This window comes from Rhinoraja longicauda, chromosome 11, assembly GCF_053455715.1.
Source record: "Rhinoraja longicauda isolate Sanriku21f chromosome 11, sRhiLon1.1, whole genome shotgun sequence".
Lineage (NCBI taxonomy): Eukaryota > Metazoa > Chordata > Chondrichthyes > Rajiformes > Arhynchobatidae > Rhinoraja > Rhinoraja longicauda.
The window spans coordinates 44,416,294-44,426,807 of NC_135963.1; the positions used below are offsets into that span (position 1 = coordinate 44,416,294).

The window sequence follows — 10,514 nt, forward strand, 5'->3', positions numbered from 1 at the left end:
GGCTAACTTGTAATATGTAAACCTCGGTTTGAAATATTCTAATGATTGAATTATCTCCATGTAAACCTGGGGAGAGATGTTAGCCTCCAAGTGACCCATTAGACAATAGACAATAGGCAATAGGTGCAGGAGCAAGCCATTCGGCCCTTCGAGCAGAAGATAATGTTTAAATTTGAAGGTGTTTCAATGCTACTTGGTTACAGAAATTCCATGGATGTTTCTACTTGAAGGTCCACAAAAAATGTCGCAATGTTGTTCCATAATGGATGATTCTACATGGCAGAATCATTGGTGATAAACTGTTACAATGGATTATGTTCCTGTAGATGGAACGTTTTGGCTAGTGTTACGGAATGGTTTTGACTCAGCTTCCTGAGGGCACATTGTTTTATTTACCATTTCCATAAATCATCAAATGCTGGTGTTGGGAGAGACAAGTAGAAACAGCAAATTACACCAGTGGTTGAATAATTAAACACGTCGTTCAAAGGGTCAGCTTGAGCTTTGTGGGCTAAATGGGCTGTGTGGTAATAATCTGCGATTCTAAAAGTTGTATCAATATCGAGACTGTAGGTGAAGGGACATGTGCAAGTGAATATAAACATGCGAGGGGAAATGGGCAAACTCTGGCAAATAGATTTCACAATGCACAAATCTGGGGCTATGGCCAATACAGAATGTGCTGCAATTACAAAGCATATCTACAGAACTAAAAATAGACACAAAATGTTGGAGTAACTCAGCGGGACAGGCAGCATCTCTGGAGAGAAGGGATGGGTGACATTTCGAGTCGAGACCCTTCTGTAGTCTGAAGAAGGGTCTCGACCCGAAACGTCACCCGTCTACAACCTTCAAATATACTGTACAAAAACTCCAGTTTCCAACTCCACTGGTTAAATACCAAATGTTTGACTTAATATTCACTAGTCTTTATATGCATTTATTTAAATATCAACATTGTTTCCAAGTAGATATTTGTCTCGTTTCTTTATAATTGCATGAGAAATTTGCAAGGCTAAAACAAATGTATGATTCTAAATTCAGTTAATCTATATACTAAAACTCTCGTTTGTTTGTTTGTTTGTTCCTGAACTTTAGCCAAAACAGTACACGATAGCGCAACAATTTTAGGCTCACCTTACTCACCCTCGTCCCTTTGGTGCTCATGCAAGAAGTTTCATTGAAATCGATGTTATATTTTTAGAATTATTCACATTTTAAAGTTTAAATCTATCTCCTCGGGAGGAGTGGAAGGGGAGAGGGGGGGAAGGGGTGAGGGGGGGAGGTGAGGGGGGGAGGGGAGGGGGGAATGGGGGAGGGAGAGAAGGGGAGGGAGAGGGGAGGGAGAGGGGAGGGAGAGGGGAGGGAGAGGGGAGGGAGAGGGGAGGGAGGGGGAGGGAGGGGGGAGGGAGGGGGAGGGAGGGGGGAGGGAGGGGGAGAGGGGAGGGGAGAGGGGAGGGGAGAGGGGAGGGGAGAGGGGAGGGGAGAGGGGAGGGGAGAGGGGAGGGGAGAGGGGAGGGAGAGGGGAGGGAGAGGGGAGGGAGAGGGGAGGGAGAGGGGAGGGAGAGGGGAGGGAGAGGGATGGGGAAGGGGGGGGTGGAGAGGGGAGGGAGAAGGGAGGGGGGAGGAGAGGGTGCTGCACCAATGCAGGAGTGGTGCACTTCGTCTTGTTCATCATTAAAAAATAGGATTTAAAGATACCAGTTCAGTTTAGTTTATTGTCACGTGTACCGAGGTACTGTGAAAAGCTTTTTGTTGCGTGCTAACCAGTCAGCAGAAAGACAATACATGATTACAATCAATCCATTTACAGTGTAAATGATAAGGGAATAACATTTAGTGCAAGGTAAAGCCATCACTGCTCTCTGGTTGTGGTAGGATGATTCAGTTGCCTGATAACAACTGGGAAGAAACTGCCCCTGAATCTGGAGGTGTGCGTTTTCACACTTCTATAACCTTTGCCTGATGGGAGAGGGGAGAAGTGGGAATGGCCAGGGTGCGACTAAATCAATGAAATTCTAAATAAATTCCAATAATTGGAAATCAAAAATCTGCAGATGCTGGAAGTATGAAATAAAGATGGAAATTATGAGAAATACTGATCAGGCATTTGTTATGGAAAGGAAAACAGAGTTACCATTTCAAGCTGAAGTTGGGCTAAGTGTCTTCCAGTGACTGCAGATGCAGGAATCTTGAGCAAAAAACAAAGTGCTGGAGGAACTCAGCGGGTCGGGCAGCATCTGTGGAGGGAATGGACAGAGAACGTTTCAGGTCAATACCCTTCTTCAGTCTGAGAAAGTGACAATCCAAAAACATCATCTGTCCATCCCCTCCAATATTTCTGTCTGACCTGTTGAGTTCCTCCAGCACTTTGTTTTCAGCTAAAGGGTCTTCCAGTATTTACCGTTTTTATTTAAACACATTAGCCCATTTACACGAACTGAACATAAAATGACACAACAGTGTTTAATAACAGTTCTCCAAGCATTATGTCATGTACAAATGTTGTCCCCAGTCCCCATCTTTTCAGGCTGTTCTGCAAGAAAAGACAAAACATGAACAGTCATCCCTTTAGAGATCCCCCTTACCACACCCAGCGTCTCATTTATTCACAAAGATGCTGCAGGATAGCCACTTACTTAAACTAACAAACATGGGTTTTTTAATTAAAAGATTTACATTGTGCAAAGCAGCGTATGCTACAGTTTTCTATGCAGAAGTAGATAGGCATCAAGATGTACTGCATTGCAACTGTGGATCACAGAAGACAGAGCAGTTCATCACAGGCTACAACTTTAAAGTGGTGCTGACCAACATCACATACAGTGCATTCAGAAAGTATTCAGACCCCTTCACTTTTTCCACATTTTGTTACGTTACTGCCTTATTTTAAAATGGATTAAATTCATTTTTTTAATCATCAATCGACACACAATACGCCAAATAATATCGTGAAAACAGGTGTTTAGAAATTTTTGGCAGCGATTACAGCTTCAAGTTTTCTTGGGTATGGCGCTGCAAGCTTGGCACACCTGTATTTGGGTAATTTCTCCCATTCTTCTCTGCAGATTCTCTCAAACTCTGTCAGGTTGGATGGGCAGCGTCGATGCACAGCCATTCTCAGGTCCCTCCAGAGATGTTCGATCGGGTTCAAGTCCGGGCTCTGGCTGGACCACTCAAGGACATTCACAGACATGTCACAAAGCCACTCCTGCGTTGTCTTGGCTGTATGCTTAGGGTCGTTGTCCTGTTGGAAGGTGAATCTCCGCCCCAGTCTGAGGTCCAGAACGCTCTGGAGCAGGTTTTCATCAAGGATCTCTCTGTACTTTGCTCCGTTCATCTTTCCCTCGATCCTGACTAGTCTCCCAGTTCCTGCCACTGAAAAACATCCCCACAGCATGATGCTGCCACCACCATGCTTCACCGTAGGTATGGTATTGGCCAGGTAATGAGCTGTGCCACTTAGCATTCAGGCCAAAGAGTTCAATCTTGGTTTCATCAGACCAGAGAATCTTGTTTCTAATGGTCTGAGAGTCCTTTTTGTGCCTTTTCGGGAAGTGCTGCAGATATAGTTGGCCTTCTGGAAGGTTCTCCCATCTTCACAGAGGAACTCTGGAGCTCTGTCAGAGTGACCATCGGGTTCTTGGTCACCTCCCTGACCAAGGCCCTTCTCCCCCGATTGCTCAGTTTGGCCGGGCAGCCAGCTCTATGAAGAGTCCTGATGGTTCCAAAGTTCTTCCGTTTAAGAATGACGGAGGCCACTGTGCTCTTTGGGACCTGCAATGCTGCAGAAATTGTTTTATACCCTTCCCCAGATCTGTGTCTCAACACAATCCTGTCTCAGAGGTCTACAGACAATTCCTTTGTCTTCATGGCTTGGTTTTGCTCTGACCTGCAATGTCAACTGTGGGATCTTATATAGACAGGTGTGTGCCTTTCCAAATCATGTCCAATCAATTTAATTTACCACTGGTGGACTCCACCCAATTGTAGAAACATCTCAAGGATAATTAACGGAAACAGGATGAACCTAAGCTCAATTTTGAGTGTCATAGCAAAGGGTCTGAATACTTATGTAAATGTGATATTTCAGTTATTTCTTTTTAATTACTTTGCAAAAAATTCTAAACACCTGTTTTCGCTTCTTCATTGTATTGTATTGTGTGCAGATTGATGATAAAAAAATAATTTAATCCATTTTAAAATAAGGCTGTAATGTAACAAAATGTGGAAAAAGTGAAGGGGCCTGAATACTTTCTGAATGCACTGTATAGTACAATCCCTCCTTCATAAAATAATCAAGATAATAACCATCCCTGTATGCTCCTGATTCATGACTCAATAGACTGTCTTTCCACATCTGAACCCTAGTCTGGTCCTCCAATAAAGGTTGCATTTCTCCATCATGAGCTTGCGTGTGAAATGTGTTGAGTCATCATTGCCTAATTTCACATCTGGCATTGGTCTAAAGCAGGATTCATCCAATTAGCAGTGGCAGGTTTTGCAGTAACATGTCTGTCTTCTTTAAACTGCTTCAATTTTTCTTTCTGTTCCTATTTGCGGTTATGAGTACCCTTTCATCAACCATTGAAGCATGTTCATCTCTGAGTTGCACTGCTAATGCGACTGTCTTCATAAGTTCATGAGTTATAGGAGTAGAATTAGAAATGTTAAAGAATCTTCATGATCTTGTGCACCATTACCAGTCCAATCTACGGAACCGTGCTGTTTTCAAGTGTAAGTGCAATATCTTAGTTTAATTTAGTTTAGAAACACAGCATGGAAACAAGCTCTTCAGCTCACCGAGCCTATGCTGACCATTGATCTGAAGAAAGGTCTCGACCTGAAACATCACCCATTCCTTCTCTCCAGAGATGCTGTCTGTCCCGCTGAGTTATTCCAGCATTTTGTGTCTCTCTTCAGACCAGTGATCATCCGTTCACACTAGTTCTACGTTATCCCACTTTCTCACCAACTCTCTACACTCTAGGGGGGATTTACAGAGGTCAATTAACCTACAAACCCGCGCATCTTTGGGATATTGGAGGAAACCAGAGTGAACAGTGGACAAGGACAGCGTTCAAACTCAAGACTGACAGCACCTGAGATCAGGATTGAACTGTGGTCTCCTGCGCTGTGAGGCAGCAGCTCTTCCAGCTGCACCACTGTGCCCCATTCGGTTCACTATAATCATTTTATTTTTAAATTGGGGGGGGGGGGGTTACAAACCTACAGAGAGCATTTTGTTGCAGTCTTCAGTGTGGTCGTATTCGACAGAATGTAACGAGATGGTGGTAATTGTGTTCTCTTGAAAGATGACTTGCTGCTGGAGAACATTGGTCCACAATCCAGTTAAAATGCCACAGGTTGCCTTGGCACCAACATTATGGTGAAGATACATCCAGTGGGAATTCCTTTCACTAAAATGATTTTGTTTGGCCCCAGAAATATTGTGTTCACTTCATACTCTGAATCTGACCCCACCTCTATTGCAGCATGTCCATTATCTTATCCATTGCACGGATTTTCTAATGTCCTCTTCATTATGCACTGATGTAGAATGGATCACCCATTCCACATTATGCATGTTTTTCTCCACACAAAGAACATTTCTTTCCCAGCTGTTCATGTTACCATCCAGAACACATGCAGTATCCAAGCAACCTTGGTTGTGCTTTCCCTTTCCTGCCTTCTGACTCACACTTCACCACATGTACTTCCTGCCGCCGACTGCCTGATATTAGATAGCTTTGGAGCTTTGTATGGTTCTGTGCACTTTTTTCTCCAGGGCTAAATATGTTTCGCATAGTGACCATTCCCTCATGTTGGACTCACAGATTTTACAAAAATCTCATCTGATAAATGAATCCTTTAAATCCCTGACATTCCATTTTGTAGCAGCAAACTTTGAATTAATTACAGAAATATCAAAGGATCTCCTTACTTTTAGTTATGTACGAAAACACAGATAACAGGAACTCAGCAGGTTAGGCAGCATCTATGGAGGAAAATAGACAGACAATGTTTCAGATTGAACCATCCTACTGCAACCAGAGAGCAGTCCTGAACTACTATCTACCTAATCGGGAACCCTCGGATATCTTTGATCGGACTTTACACTAAATGTTACTCCCTTATCGTGTATCTGATTGTAATCATGTATTGTCTTTCTGCTGGCTGATTAGCAAGCAACAAAAGCTTTTCAATGTACCCTGGTGCATGTGACAATAAACTAAACCGAACTGAACTGAATCATTCTTCACACTGAAGGGGCCCAATCTCAAATGTCATCTACCCATTTTCCTCCACAGATGCTGCCTGACCTGCTAAGTTCTTCCAGCAGTTTGTTTTTTGTTGTCACATTCCAACTCGATATGTTTTACAGATTTCTTCATTTTCCTTTGATATCACAAAGACAGGCGAGATGGCAGAACATTGGCCAAAGTAAGTTAGTGCAGGTGGTTGGGAAAATCCAGGGGGAGTTGACAGGAATGTAGGAAGAATAGGTTACATAGGTTAGATAAACCATCGATCACCCATTCACACTGGTTCTATGCTATCCCACCTTTGCATCCACTCTCTACAGACCAAAGATACTAGAGGAACAAGATAGACCACTCGACCCTAAAAAACATAGTACGTCAAGGCGCCATTTTAGTAGGCAGAAACTTGCAGAAACATTTTAAAAGAAAAATAACACAAATCTGTGAATTGATAGATGAGATATATTCTGCATTTTAATGGTATAATCACACATACTGTTCCCCCAAAACACTGATACACTGCGAGAGGCATAACGAACGGTGGGTTTTGCCTACTAAAATGGCCCTTTGCGTACTACACTTCAGTATAGGCAATTTCAACGGTGTGGTCCATCTTGTTCCTCTAGTATCTTTGCTACAGACTTGGGGCAATTGACAGAGGCCAATGAACCTACAATAGACGATAGACAATAGGTGCAGGAGGAGCCCATTCGGCCCTTCGAGCCAGCACCGCCATTCAATGTGATCATGGCTGATCATTCTCAATCAGTACCCCGTTCCTGCCTTCTCCCCATACCCCCTGTCTCCGGTATCCTTAAGAGCTATATCTAGCTCTCTCTTGAATGCATTCAGAGAATTGGCCTCCACTGCCTTCTGAGGCAGAGAATTCCACAGATTCACAACTCTCTGACTGAAAAGGTTTTTCCTCATCTCAGTTCGAAATGGCCTACCCCTTATTCTTAAACTGTGGCCCCTTGTTCTGGACTCCCCCAACATTGGGAACATGTTTCCTGCCTCTAACGTGTCCAACCCTTTAATAATCTTATACGTTTCGATAAGATCTCCTCTCATCCTTCTAAATTCCAGTGTATACAAGCCTAGTTGCTCCAGTCTTTCAACATATGACAGTCCCGCCATTCCGGGAATTAACCTAGTAAACCTACGCTGCACGCCCTCAATAGCAAGAATATCCTTCCTCAAATTTGGAGACCAAAACTGCACACAGTACTCCAGGTGCGGTCTCACTAGGGCCCTGTACAACTGCAGAAGGACCTCTTTGCTCCTATACTCAACTCCTTTTGTTACGAAGGCCAACATTCCATTGGCTTTCTTCACTGCCTGCTGTACCTGCATGCTTCCTTTCAGTGACTGATGCACTAGGACACCCAGATCTCGTTGTATGTCCCCTGTTCCTAACTTGACACCATTCAGATAATACTCTGCCTTCCTATTCTTACCACCAAAGTGGATAACCTCACTCTTATCCACATTAAACTGCATCTGCCATGCATCTGCCCACTCACACAACCTGTCCAAGTCACTCAGCAACCTCATAGCATCTTCCTCACAGTTCACACTACCACCCAGCTTTGTATCATCTGCAAATTTGCTAATCGTACTTTTAATCCCCTCATCCAAGTCTTTAATGTATATTGTAAATAGCTGCAGTCCCAGCACCGAGCCTTGCGGCACCCCACTAGTTACTGCCTGCCATTCTGAAAGGGACCCATTTATCCCCACTCTTTGCTTTCTGTCTACAAACTCACACAGATAGGCCCCGAGGTCAGGATCAAGCCTGAGTCTTCGGCACTGTGAGGTAGCGGTTCTACCAGCGGTGCCACTGTGCCTCCCTACTCAGTGGCGACAGTTGAATTGTTGGTAATCTGCGTGAAGACATAAATAGAAGGGGATGAATGAGGCCAGAGGAGAGAGAAAAACTAAACAATGCCGTGACCATAAGATATAAAACACAGCAGCTGGCGAAAATCTGAAAGAGAAGAGAATGTTCTTCTATTTCAAGTTTCTGGAAATTGAAGTCTTGGCTCCAGCAGTGATTGTTTCCTCTCCCTTCTCTTCTCATTCATCTCCTTCAGTTCACATCTTCTCCGGACAAATCAACAGTGATTAACAAGCCATCACCACTCTCTCTCAGCTGAAACCACTGTCACTTGTGTCATTCGGTCTCCCCTGGCCTTGTGTCCATCACAGGCATTGCCTAAGCTCTGCCTTCTCCCATCCCTTTCTCATTTCCTCTGCCAACAGCGTTGGATTTCTAACTTTTTGTAGTTCTGATGAAATTTAATCACATGCTACAATTTCAAAGATCTGCCAAATAATACGTTACACACAAAATGATTTCGTTAATTAATATGGCCGTTGGTGGAAACAAAACAATTGCAGATGCTGATCAAAACACAAAAGGACACAAAGTGCTGGAGTAACTCAGCAAGTCAGGCAGCATCTATGGAGAACAGGGATCGGTGTCATTTTGTGTCGAGACATGCGTTGGGTCTGAATGGGGACATACATAAGCTGTGAAGTTTACTTGCCTTATTTTAATGGTTTCCCAGGAACTGCTGCATAAAATGACATCAGGTTCAACAGGACAAGAACGAGCCATTCAGGCCGATTGATTCCTGCTGATGTTTATACAGCACGTGAGATTCCTCTCACACTTCTTCTGCAAGCCTAAGGGTTCCCCTTACATTTTGTTTCCTGGCCTCTTGCTTCAAGCAAAATTCCAGCTGGATTCAGGACAGCTTTTTTTCAATTCCACAAAAAGAATCGTAAAATATCAGATCCAAATGTAAGCAACAATTGATACATCAATTAAAAAAAAGCAATATATTGAAACAGACCGAGTGGAAAAACACAAAGCTGCCAACCTAAATTTCGAAAAAGGTTCATTTGAGAAGTTGACTCCCACGCACCAAGCTGCCCACGCACTACTGGATTCAAAATGGATGAGGAAAGCTGCCAATAAGGAAGCAAAAGAAAGCTGCAAGATCCAGCGAGGGAGCCCAAATGAGTCTTGTGCTAAAACTAGCCGCTCTCTGTACTGTAAAACGTGGCCTGGCACGTGTCCACTTTTGTGACCCAAATTTCCCATCTAGCTGCTAATGAAGACCCATAAAATCATGGCTCTGGGGTCTGCAACAAACATATTCATTGGCAGGAACTACAGCCAAATAGTTAACTGGCAGGGGAAATCAACAATAAGTCAGATATGTTATATTAGTTCTATGGAAATTGTGGAAGATCGTGAAATGGCAGATGTGTTAAATTAATTCTTCTTGGCAAACAGAAGGCAGCAGACAAATTCCAGAGCTGGCCATATTAACCATGGAATCCATCAAATCCGGTAGAGTCAGTAAATCGTGAGTTTAAACAATAGTCAGAGAATAAAAAGGGTTGTTTTCTGACTCTTCACTGTCAGACAATGGTAAGAAAAGGAGCAGATTCCAATAAGTAATATATCGAAAGTCTGTTAGATCAAAATGTAGTTGGCATGGTTAAAATTACTGACCTTTGAGAGCAAGAGTTACTTAAGCAATACTAATGAATGTGGCAACATATGCTAGTGGGACTCGTGCCCAGAAAAAGAAAGGAGTCCAACAGAAAGTGTTTAACTAAAGCAGAATGGTTTATTCTAGTGGAATGATTTTCAAATACGTAGATGTTTTATTTGACACAAAGTTGAAACCAGTTCTGTCAGCACATTTGTGTGGGCGGAATATGGACTCTTTCTGATTTTTCACTCACTATTGCAGTAAGCTTACCCACTAAGCAGGGCGTTGCAGCAGTAGAGTTGCTGCCTTACAGCACCAGAGACCCGGGTTCAATCCTGACTACGGGTGCTGGCTAAACGGAGTTTGTACGTTCTCCCTGTGGGTTTTCTCCCACATTCTAAAGGCGTGCAGGTTTGTAAGTTAATTTGCTTTGGTAAAATTGTAAATTGTCCTTCGTGTGCAGGATAGTGTTAGCGTATGGGATGATCGCTGGTCAGCGTGGACTCAATGGGCTGAAGGGCCTGTGTCCGCACTGTATCTATGAAGTCTAAAAGTCTAAAGCTATCAGCAAGGAAGAGTAAATGGAATTTTGTCACCTAGTTCATAGACTGTATGCTGAACCCAGATCAGGCCCTGGGGATTTATCAGCCTTCAGTCCCATCAGTCTACCCAATACTATTTCTCACCTAATGCAAATTTATTTCAGTTCCTCTGTCTCCCTTGATCCTCTGTCCACTAGTAC

The 10,514-nt window shown here is 43.4% G+C and overlaps 1 long non-coding RNA gene across 1 annotated transcript; it reads right to left on the minus strand.

The window, feature by feature from the left end:
- Positions 1 to 1,763: 1,763 nt before the first annotated feature.
- On the minus strand, positions 1,764 to 8,135 carry LOC144598128 (uncharacterized). Its single transcript, XR_013547831.1, has 3 exons — positions 8,030 to 8,135; positions 5,945 to 5,998; positions 1,764 to 2,536 (listed from the first exon to the last, which is right to left on the minus strand). It is a non-coding gene; the product is annotated as an uncharacterized LOC144598128 (long non-coding RNA).
- Positions 8,136 to 10,514: the final 2,379 nt, after the last annotated feature.